The sequence below is a fragment of the Lucilia cuprina genome, chromosome 4, assembly GCF_022045245.1.
Source record: "Lucilia cuprina isolate Lc7/37 chromosome 4, ASM2204524v1, whole genome shotgun sequence".
NCBI classification, from domain to species: Eukaryota; Metazoa; Arthropoda; class Insecta; order Diptera; family Calliphoridae; genus Lucilia; species Lucilia cuprina.
The window spans coordinates 59,508,744-59,517,917 of record NC_060952.1 but is presented as its reverse complement, the minus strand read 5'-3'; the positions used below and the strand labels follow the sequence as shown (position 1 = coordinate 59,517,917).

The 9,174-nt window shown below is 29.7% G+C and overlaps 2 long non-coding RNA genes across 3 annotated transcripts in view; both read right to left on the bottom strand.

Annotated features, from left to right (window-relative positions):
• Positions 1-1,889, bottom strand: part of LOC124419430 — a 10,461-nt gene extending 8,572 nt beyond the window's left edge. Inside the window, exons 1-2 of the long non-coding RNA XR_006940586.1 lie at positions 1,660-1,889; positions 1,368-1,440 (exon numbers count right to left, since the gene is read on the bottom strand). This is a non-coding gene — a long non-coding RNA (uncharacterized LOC124419430). The remainder of the gene's footprint in view (positions 1-1,367; positions 1,441-1,659) is intronic.
• Positions 1,890-4,771: 2,882 nt separating this feature from the next.
• Positions 4,772-9,153, bottom strand: LOC124419433. Of its 2 annotated transcripts, XR_006940589.1 has the most exons (5): positions 8,218-9,153; positions 7,960-8,153; positions 7,497-7,902; positions 5,718-5,904; positions 4,772-5,659 (listed from the first exon to the last, which is right to left on the bottom strand). It is a non-coding gene; the product is annotated as an uncharacterized LOC124419433 (long non-coding RNA). The 2 variants fall into 2 exon arrangements; XR_006940588.1 differs by having other exon boundaries at positions 7,960-9,153.
• Between the last annotated feature and the right edge of the window lie 21 nt (positions 9,154-9,174).

Here is a 9,174-nt window from a genome sequence, read left to right as displayed (position 1 = left end):
TCTTACAAGATGTAAATTTTGTAATTAGTGAAGTACTGTCTTGGGCCTCTAATAATGGATTTATTCTAAATCCAAGAAAAACAAGTATGATTGGTTTTGGTTTTGATTCACAAAACATGTTCTTTACATCTATACTTTCCATTGTGAATAAAAATTCGCCTTTGCTAAAACCTTACTAATGCCTCACATTCTTTACTGTATTGATGTATTTATTGGCACTACTAATATAGAATTTAAAAGAGTTGTTAAAATATTTAATAGAATAGTGAGATTTGTATATGGACTAAGAGTACGTCCCCATATTTCCCCTTATGTATTACAATTTCTTAGGTGTTCGTTTCAAAATCATATTAATATCAGGATTTTATTGTTCTTTTATAAAGTTATGGTAAATGGCTTTCCTGATTATATTGTAGATAATTTTAATTTCAATCATCACAGCAGAAACCTACAATTATTATATCCCCGGTTTCATTCACATATATATAATAATTAATTTAAGATTCGAATGTCGAGGATATGGAATGACCTGCCTAGGGATTTGAAGCTTTTCTCGGCTTCTCTGCTCGGTTTTAGGCGAAAGCTTGAAAATATGTTATTGGCCATGATCTTCGATTGTTGCTTTTGTAATTACCGCTTGAATTTTTTTCTTTCAACTTATCTTTCAACTTGTATTCATTGCTAATATAAAAGGAATTTACCCATTTAGGCAATTTAATATTATCATTAAATTTTTTATTGTTTATTATTTTATTTTTATTTTAAAAAACAAAAATGTACTAATAAGTTCCTTTTTATGTAAGTTCCTTTTCATGTTTCTAGCCAATAAAAACACAATAGCGTTGCTCTCGCTCTGCTTTGTTTTTATAAACAAGCATACAATAACAAAATTTACCGTATGGTTATGTAGGTATTTGTTTTTTTTTTTTTTTTGCAATATTTTGATGAAATTTTTAGAGGTTGTCTCGGACTTTTGTTCATATCTCCGGTATGTATGGACTGATTTTGCTGATTTTAAATAGCGGTCTTCTAGAAACATGTCTATCCAGAATATACATATATACTTTATGGGGTCGATTTATACCTACAATAAATTTATCCTAACTCTTCTAATGATTTAAGTTTTCAGAAGTATTTTTTTCTTAATTTTTTATTTATATATATGGATATAGCCCCATATTATGATAACATATAAAATAAGTTCATATGGCACGAAACAATTTCAATTTTGTTGACCAGTGTTACTGTCGTAATTTCATGTACTTTTCAAAATATAACAAAATACGAATAATTCTGTTATATACTGTACAAAATGTATTTAAAGAATGTTTATCTTAAGTAATTGAACACTACAAAGAATAACTTACTATTCATTTTATAAAAACAGCTTATACAAAACGCATTGTGTAGATAATTTTCACAATTCAATACGATAGATATCTATTGGATAAAAAATACATATTAAAACAAAAACTCCACATTCTATGTACTATAATAAATGAGCAATTAATGCATTTCGCAAGTAAACAAATTTTAACTTCAACATTTCCTTTTAACGAAGACGATAATAATTTTGCATGACCTTTTGGCCCAGCTTAACTACATCTGATGTACATACATAGTAAATATATATGTACATGAAAGAGCAATGAAACTTACAAAAATGTTTATTTGGTTTTGTGGTAATCACTTGTTGAACTCACTCATTTTCATTACATGAAAATTGACAATATTAATCACACATAATTCTTCTTTGCGCAACTTTATAATTTTTATATACCGAGAACAAAAAGATTTCCGAAGATCGCGTACTCAGATGTTTTTTGTTTTGTTATTCTAATAAACTAAACAATACAGAGTTCGTAGTCGAACATTGCAACGACGTTACTCTTAAGTACATAGCCAGGGATGGCAAATGAGTATAACTGGTAGGGTTCTATAAATCGACTTTCCAATAATCGAAAATCGACTTTTTGTCGAAAAAATTCGAAAAGTCGAAGTAGACTATTTTGTTCCAAAAAAGTCGATAACTCGAATATCGTCTGTGAAAAAAGTCGAAAAGTCGACTTTGTTAACAAAAATCGAAAAAAGTCGGAGTCTGAAAGTCAAAAAAAAAGTTCGAGTAGAAAAAAGTCGAAGAGTCAAAAAAAAAAAACTCGCAAATTGTAGAAAAAGGTAAAAATAGTAGAAAATTTAAAAAAAGTTAAAAACTCTAAAAAGTCATAAAATAGTGGAAAATAGGGTTCTATAAATCGACTTTCGAATAATCGGACAATAGACTTTTTGTCGAAAAGTCGAAGTCGACTATTTTGTTTCAAAAAAGTCGATAACTCGACTATCGTCTGTAAAAAAAGTCGACTTTGTTAATAAAAGTCGAAAAGTCTGAAAGTCAAAAAGTCGAAAAAAGCCGAGAAAAGTCAAAAAAGTCGAAAACTCGAAAATTGTAGAAACAAGTCAAAAATAACCGAAAAATTTAAAAAAGTGGAAAAAAGTCAAAAACTCTAAAATAGTCGGAAAAACTCGAAAAAAGTAAAAAAAAAGTCGAAAATAGTCAGAAATAGTCAAAAAGTCGAAAAAATTTAAAAGTCGGAAAAAGTCGAAAATTCGACTATTTATAAAATATTTCTAGTTGAAAAGTCTAAAAGTCGACTTTTAATTAAATGAAAAAGTCGAAAAATCGACTTTTCATAATATGCAAAAAGTTGAAAAGTCGACTTTTCATTTCACCTATAGAACCCTAGTCGAAAAAAATCGAAAAGTCGACTATTTAAAAAATACTTATAGTCGAAAAGTCTAAAAGTCGACTATTTAAAAAATACTTATAGTCGAAAAGTCTAAAAGTCAACATAAATGAAAAAGTCGAAATATCGACTAACTTTAACTAAACGAAAACAGTCGAAAGTCGTCTTTTTGTTTCAAATATAGAGCCCTAATAACTGACAAATTTGTTGAGAAACTTTTTCTTAATCCTCTTTTGAAGTTTTCTTAATGTCTACACATAAAAACTTTATTTTCAGAAGCTACGTGTTAATTTCATTAATTTGTTGTTGTACAAATGAAAAGAATTTCCGATTACGAGAAACTCCGTACCGCTTTCTATCTCACGCAAAATAAATAAAAATGTGGACGCGCACTTTGTTAGTGGCTCATCTACCTTCTATGTATGTATATATCATGAATTCCAGGAAAGAACACAGAAAAACTGAAAATTTTTGACCTCATGTATTTTAATTTCCTTCATATAATGAATATATGTTCTTTATGTAGACAATAAAATAACTTCGTTGAAATTTCAAGAAGCGCGATATTTATGGCTATTTTAATTTTTCAACCTTGGACGGCATCGTGGTCACTCGCAATTTTTCCTTAGAACCACAACAGGCTACCATAGGGGCTAGCTGAATCCCGACTGTGACACTAACATTAAGGAATACATTTATTTAATACACATATTATACATACGTAGGCTTATGATACTTGATTTATATATTATATTCACTTGAGAAGACTGTTTGACAACAATGGCTAGTTGGACATCTCATACTTAAATTTTTGCCCCAGGATTGCAGGTTCAACATATTCATTTGTTAATGTTTTTTATATTAATATACATACAGTGAATCAACTAAGTTTATTGCCTACCTTTTTTAAAGAGAATTTTTTTTGTTCATAAATAAAATTCGAAAAAAACAGGTAAAAAGTAAATATATGTTTTCCAATTAAAAATAGAGATTGTGTAATATGGGAAAAATTAGAAAAAATATTAAAATAAAAATTCTGGCGCATTTGTTGTTGCATTTTATTATTTTTCATCGGAAATTGGATGTCAATAAAGTATTTTGCATATTGAGAATTCCGGTTAATTTCATTGGATTTTTCAAATTATTTTTTAGTTATTTTTGGAATTTATTGTTTTATTGTTAAAAGGAAGAGTGTTAAGTATTTTGAAATAGCGATTTGCAAAAATTATATCCTCATTGGGTGAAAATGTGATGTTATTTGCCTTAAAATGTTTAAGGGATAATATTGAGGCAATTTCGATATAAAAAATTTGTTTAGATTTCTAGAACAAGTGTAAATCAATAAAATATAATTATCAAATGTTTAATCAATAACATTAAAAAATATAAATTAGACTAATAAATAAAATGATCCAAAGAATTATTAGAAAAAACGCACTGAGTGCTGTTTCAAAATCTTTAACTGCCAAAGGGAGGCGACTTGTATCCAAGGAAAACTATTGGACTCCTGATTTATCTTTTTCGAAATCTATATAGGAACTAGGAGGAACACTATGTTTAAATTTAGACCTCTAAACAGACCTTAGGTTGCTTGGAACCAATGTAAAGTGAACTATCGTGTAGTATATGAAAAATACCTAATTTAAATATCATACCGTAACGTCAACAAAAGCAATATTTTTCACCTAATACATACACTTATATATATTTAGAACCCAAATCAAGAATAACTATCCAGATCCAAAAACGCCTACTGTATCTTATTAATAAAATAAAGAATTTAAAATATGAGGTTGAAAATCAAATCAAATCAAAATTCGGTTAAGAAATGTCCAAATTTAGTCGTTCCGCTACTAAAATATCTAAAAAATGTTATTCTAATATATAGGACTAATAAAAATATTAAATTTTATAAAATAATGTAGCAATATTAAAAAAATGATCAAAAAACCTAAAAAAGCAAAATAAAGTATTTTGTATTTTGTCCCAAAAAATTAACAATACGTTCACATTTTATCAAAAATCTCGTTAATTATTATAACGATTTTTAAAAAAATACAACAAATAATTTACTTTATTTTGCTAAAAGTAATTGTTCAGATAAAGTTTTTTCTTAAAATTTATAAAATTTTACATAGGCAAAGCTCTTCGGTTTACTTCAAGTTTTTCATGGCTCTGTTTGCTAACTTAAAAATTGTTCGAAAACTACAAAAAATAAAAAGGTACACAATTTTGAAAGCTTATATCTTTGAGAGTTTATATCAGATTTTTTTGATTTAAAACCCAATCTATTAATATGGATGAGTTCTTTGATTATAATATAATTTTTATATTAAAAAGTTTAACATTGTAATATTTTTTGTAATATTATTTTTAATTTGTCTCCAACCAATGAAAACGAACTGCCGATTATGATAAATACACCAAAAAAATTTAGAGATGACACTCATTCATTCGTAATTAATTCAACTTGATTTACGTACATCTTGTGTAATTCGCAGTTGAAATTTTGTATGTCCAATCATGTTATTCAGTTTGTAATTAGGATTTGAATGACGAATGAGAGTGTGAATAATTTACAATTGCATCGAATGAACGGGGTATTACTGTGTTTCAAAATAGAATTTTTCGTTGTTATATACAAATTATTTCGCGTTATATATAAATTATTTCTGCCATAGATTTAGACGCGAAAATTAAAAAAAAATATTAAAAATAAAGCGAATTATATTAAACTGAATTTTAAAATAGTTCAGAAATTGGAGCTGAAGATAACAATTCGAAGTTTAATCAATCTATGGTAACATATGTTGCGGTGGGACTCTGGGGGTGCCGACTGTAGGGTGTATGTGAAAAAAATTTTGCGTGGGGGACCTTAGTGGGACATACGGATCGCAGTTAAGCCCCGCTGTTTTTACCTGAAAAGAAAATAATTAAAATTGAAAAAAAAAAAAAATAGTGTGGAACGTTACTTACTTTTCCCTTTTTTTGTTTTGATTGTAAAACATGAAACATATGTTATCCAGTGTTGGTAAACGTTCGTATATGTTTTACTTGTTGCAGACTATTGTGAATGATTGCTACAGTAGGGTACGTAGTAGTAAAACGGATGATTGAATTTATGCTTCCTTTTTGTATTGAAATTTATTTGTAATGGGGAATTCTAATGGAAATGAAATAGATATATTTAAATAAATAAAATTTTGTTAGAAAGGGATATATGTATCGTTGTTAAAAGGCAGATTTTAGAGGGAAAAAATAAAGATGGCTTTATTGGAATAGCTAGTTAATATAAGTCAAGCGTAGCCATGTAAATTTTGTACTTAGTAAGATTACAAAGCTTCTGGACGTTGAGAAATAAAGACATTAAAAAGTGCGCACAATAATAAGTGAAATCCATTCGCTAGTTTTTTATATAAAATAAAAAAATACACCATATACATTGGCAAATGAAAGTAAAGATTAAAAATAATGCAAAAGTAAATTACATAATAAAGGTAAAGCAACAGTTTATGAAAAAAAATATATATAGAAAAGAAAGTTGTGTGATTTTTCTTACAATATATGTTTTGTGTGTCTATAGGGTAGCTAGAGTTTGAGAATTTCAAGTATTGGACAAGAAATAAAGTTAAAGGTTACTGCAACGACAACGACAAGGATAAGGAAATAAGAAAGTGTTCCTGCAAAATAATAGTATAAGCTTGGAGAACGTAAGTTTCATAGTGTATAGGTTATTTAATTAACGTTACTGGTCAAATGTTTATAAATATTAATCTTTCGACCAAACAGCTTGAGACGGGTTTCTATCTGGAGCAGGACCAGAGTTAACTATTTTCGGAAACCTTACTCTTTCTGGGAAGAATCTCAAAAAGGGTTCTCCAAAAATTTAAATCCTCTCCTAAAACAACAGGAAACCATACTCAATTAAGAAAAATAATAGCCAGAAAGAAAAAGAGTACAATCCGTTCAATACTTGCCGCTACGTATTCAATTGTGAAATTTCAATTATTGCACTTGATTTTTAGTATATTTAACTATAGAACAGAAGATATATATTAGAATTTAGGGTTAAGATTACACCGTATCATTTATTAGTTTTAAGTTTAATTTATTTATAAGATATATTTATATGTGTTTGTGATTAGCGTGCCTCGCAAGAAAAAAAATCGTCAGGTGGTAGGAATATCCATCCCCAAAACAAAACGAAGTATATATTCGAACTTTAGATTTTTTTTATTTAATTGTATTTTCCCTCCCGAAATAAAGAGTTCTTTAGAACAGGATCAGGAAGATTAGATATAGTGAACCATATCGATGGTCTGGCAATATTGTGCAAAAAAATAAATAAGCGATTTATTTTGGAAAAGGATCTTTTCCTGTGGCATGTAAAAACGCCTGATATCATCTATTGTGAATATCGCTAAGAATTAGTGTAGTAATACGTTATTTTGTTAGATTTGTGTATAAATATATGTAATTTTTCTCTATTGTTAAAGTTTAATTCTTTTTATTCTATTATTATAAGCCCAATTTTTAAGGTAGATAAACATCTTAGGGAACCTATAATAGATAAAATAAATGAAATTATGTTCGTTAAATGATTTGAATTAAAAAAATGAAGGCTTAAGTTTATTTGTTTAAGGGGTAGGAAGAGAGAAGGTAAGTGGTGAACAGCGAGCGGTGATAAGGGGTTGCTTTAGAGGATGTGAGGAGATAGTAACCATGGTTGGGATGGGCGGCTGGAGAAACATCTACCTCCTGTTGTGGTCATGTCTCAATGTAGTGTAATCGTGTTAGTTTCTGTAAAGTTAGTGACTTCATCATTAATTGGTACTGCCCTGAGGCTAGGTTGAAGGGAGAGACCACCTCTGAGTGTGTCATGCGAAAAGTTAGTCGGCCAGGATTTAACCAAGCGCTGCCAAAGGTCAGCTAACAATATGGCGCCCAAACAAATAGGATAAAGAAGGCGTAAAACGCCAACTTGTCATGTAATATTGTGTATGAAAACCTACACACAATTTAATAGACCATTAGTGTAAAAGTCCATAGCCCAAAACAAACTTTTAGTTCCAAATCTGATTACTTGTTAAGATCTGTAGCCGTTCTGGATTAGAAATTCGGAAGTCAGTAGTACTGGTCATGTAGGTAAACACTTTCGGAGCTGAAAGAAAGTATCAAATAATAAGTGTGAAACAGATGATAAGAGTTCAAAAAATACCTTATCATAACTGATAATACACTTATTTAGAACATTTTTTTATATATTTGTAATCCTTAAGTGTACTGTTTTCAACCCAGGGAAACATTTTAATAGCCGCTCTGGAATATAACTAGAGGTGTGAAGTATTAAAAATGCTACCAAGATAGGTCAATGACAGATTCGTAGGAATATGTCAGTAGGTGAACGGATATCTTAAATATTGTTTATTTGTTAGTTTTGAATACGAGACATGAATGATAAGAGTTCAAAAAATACCTTATCGTAACTGATAATACACTTATTTAGAACATTTTTTTATATATTTGTAATCCTTAAGTATAGTGTTTGCAGCCCAGGGAAACATTTTAATAGCCGCTCTGGAATATAACTAGAGGTGTGAAGTATTAAAAATGCTACCAAGATAGGTCAATGACAGATTCGCAGGAATATGTCAGTAGGTGAACGTATATCTTAAATATTGTTTATTAAAAATGCTACCAAGATAGGCCAATGACAGATTCGTAGGAATATGTCAGTAGGTGAACGGATATCTTAAATATTGTTTACAACATTTCCCTATCTGGAATGTTGTAATGGGTTCACAGATGTTCTAACCGGAAGATAAAATCATCTATACCCATGGTCTTATTATCAAACACTATTCCAAATTTGTCTATTCAAATTTGATGGAAATCAAAGGAAGTATTTCCGTTAGATGATATTCTGTTATCATGTTGTGTGGTAAAATTCATTGGGGGAATTGAATTTTCAGGCACGAATTGGTTTGGAAGAGGTAAATATGCGTTTTCATTTCTTGGATTTGCTCTGTTTTCATTATTTACATTTCCAGGTACGTTATTTCCGTTTCCAGTATTGTTACCTATTGCAGCTGGCGTACCCGCATTCGTACCTTTTGCCAAATTATTGATTGCTTTCGCCAGATCTCCTATTGTCTTCCTAACTTCAGTCATCTCGTCTTGAACCATTTTCCTAACTTTGTACTCCAGGGACCTCTGCACTACCAGTGCTTCATCTGCAACTAGTTCCATAACATCTATGTTTCCGTTCGCGGTATTAACTTCATCTGGGGGTGCCCTAAATCCTGAATCAGGTGTCCTAGTGGATGTATTCCCAAGGGCCGTGGTCATTATCGTGGCAGACAAATCAGTGAATTGGGAACCTATGTGGATATTCTCATTGGAATTGGAAGCCATACCTTGTTTTCTCGGTTTA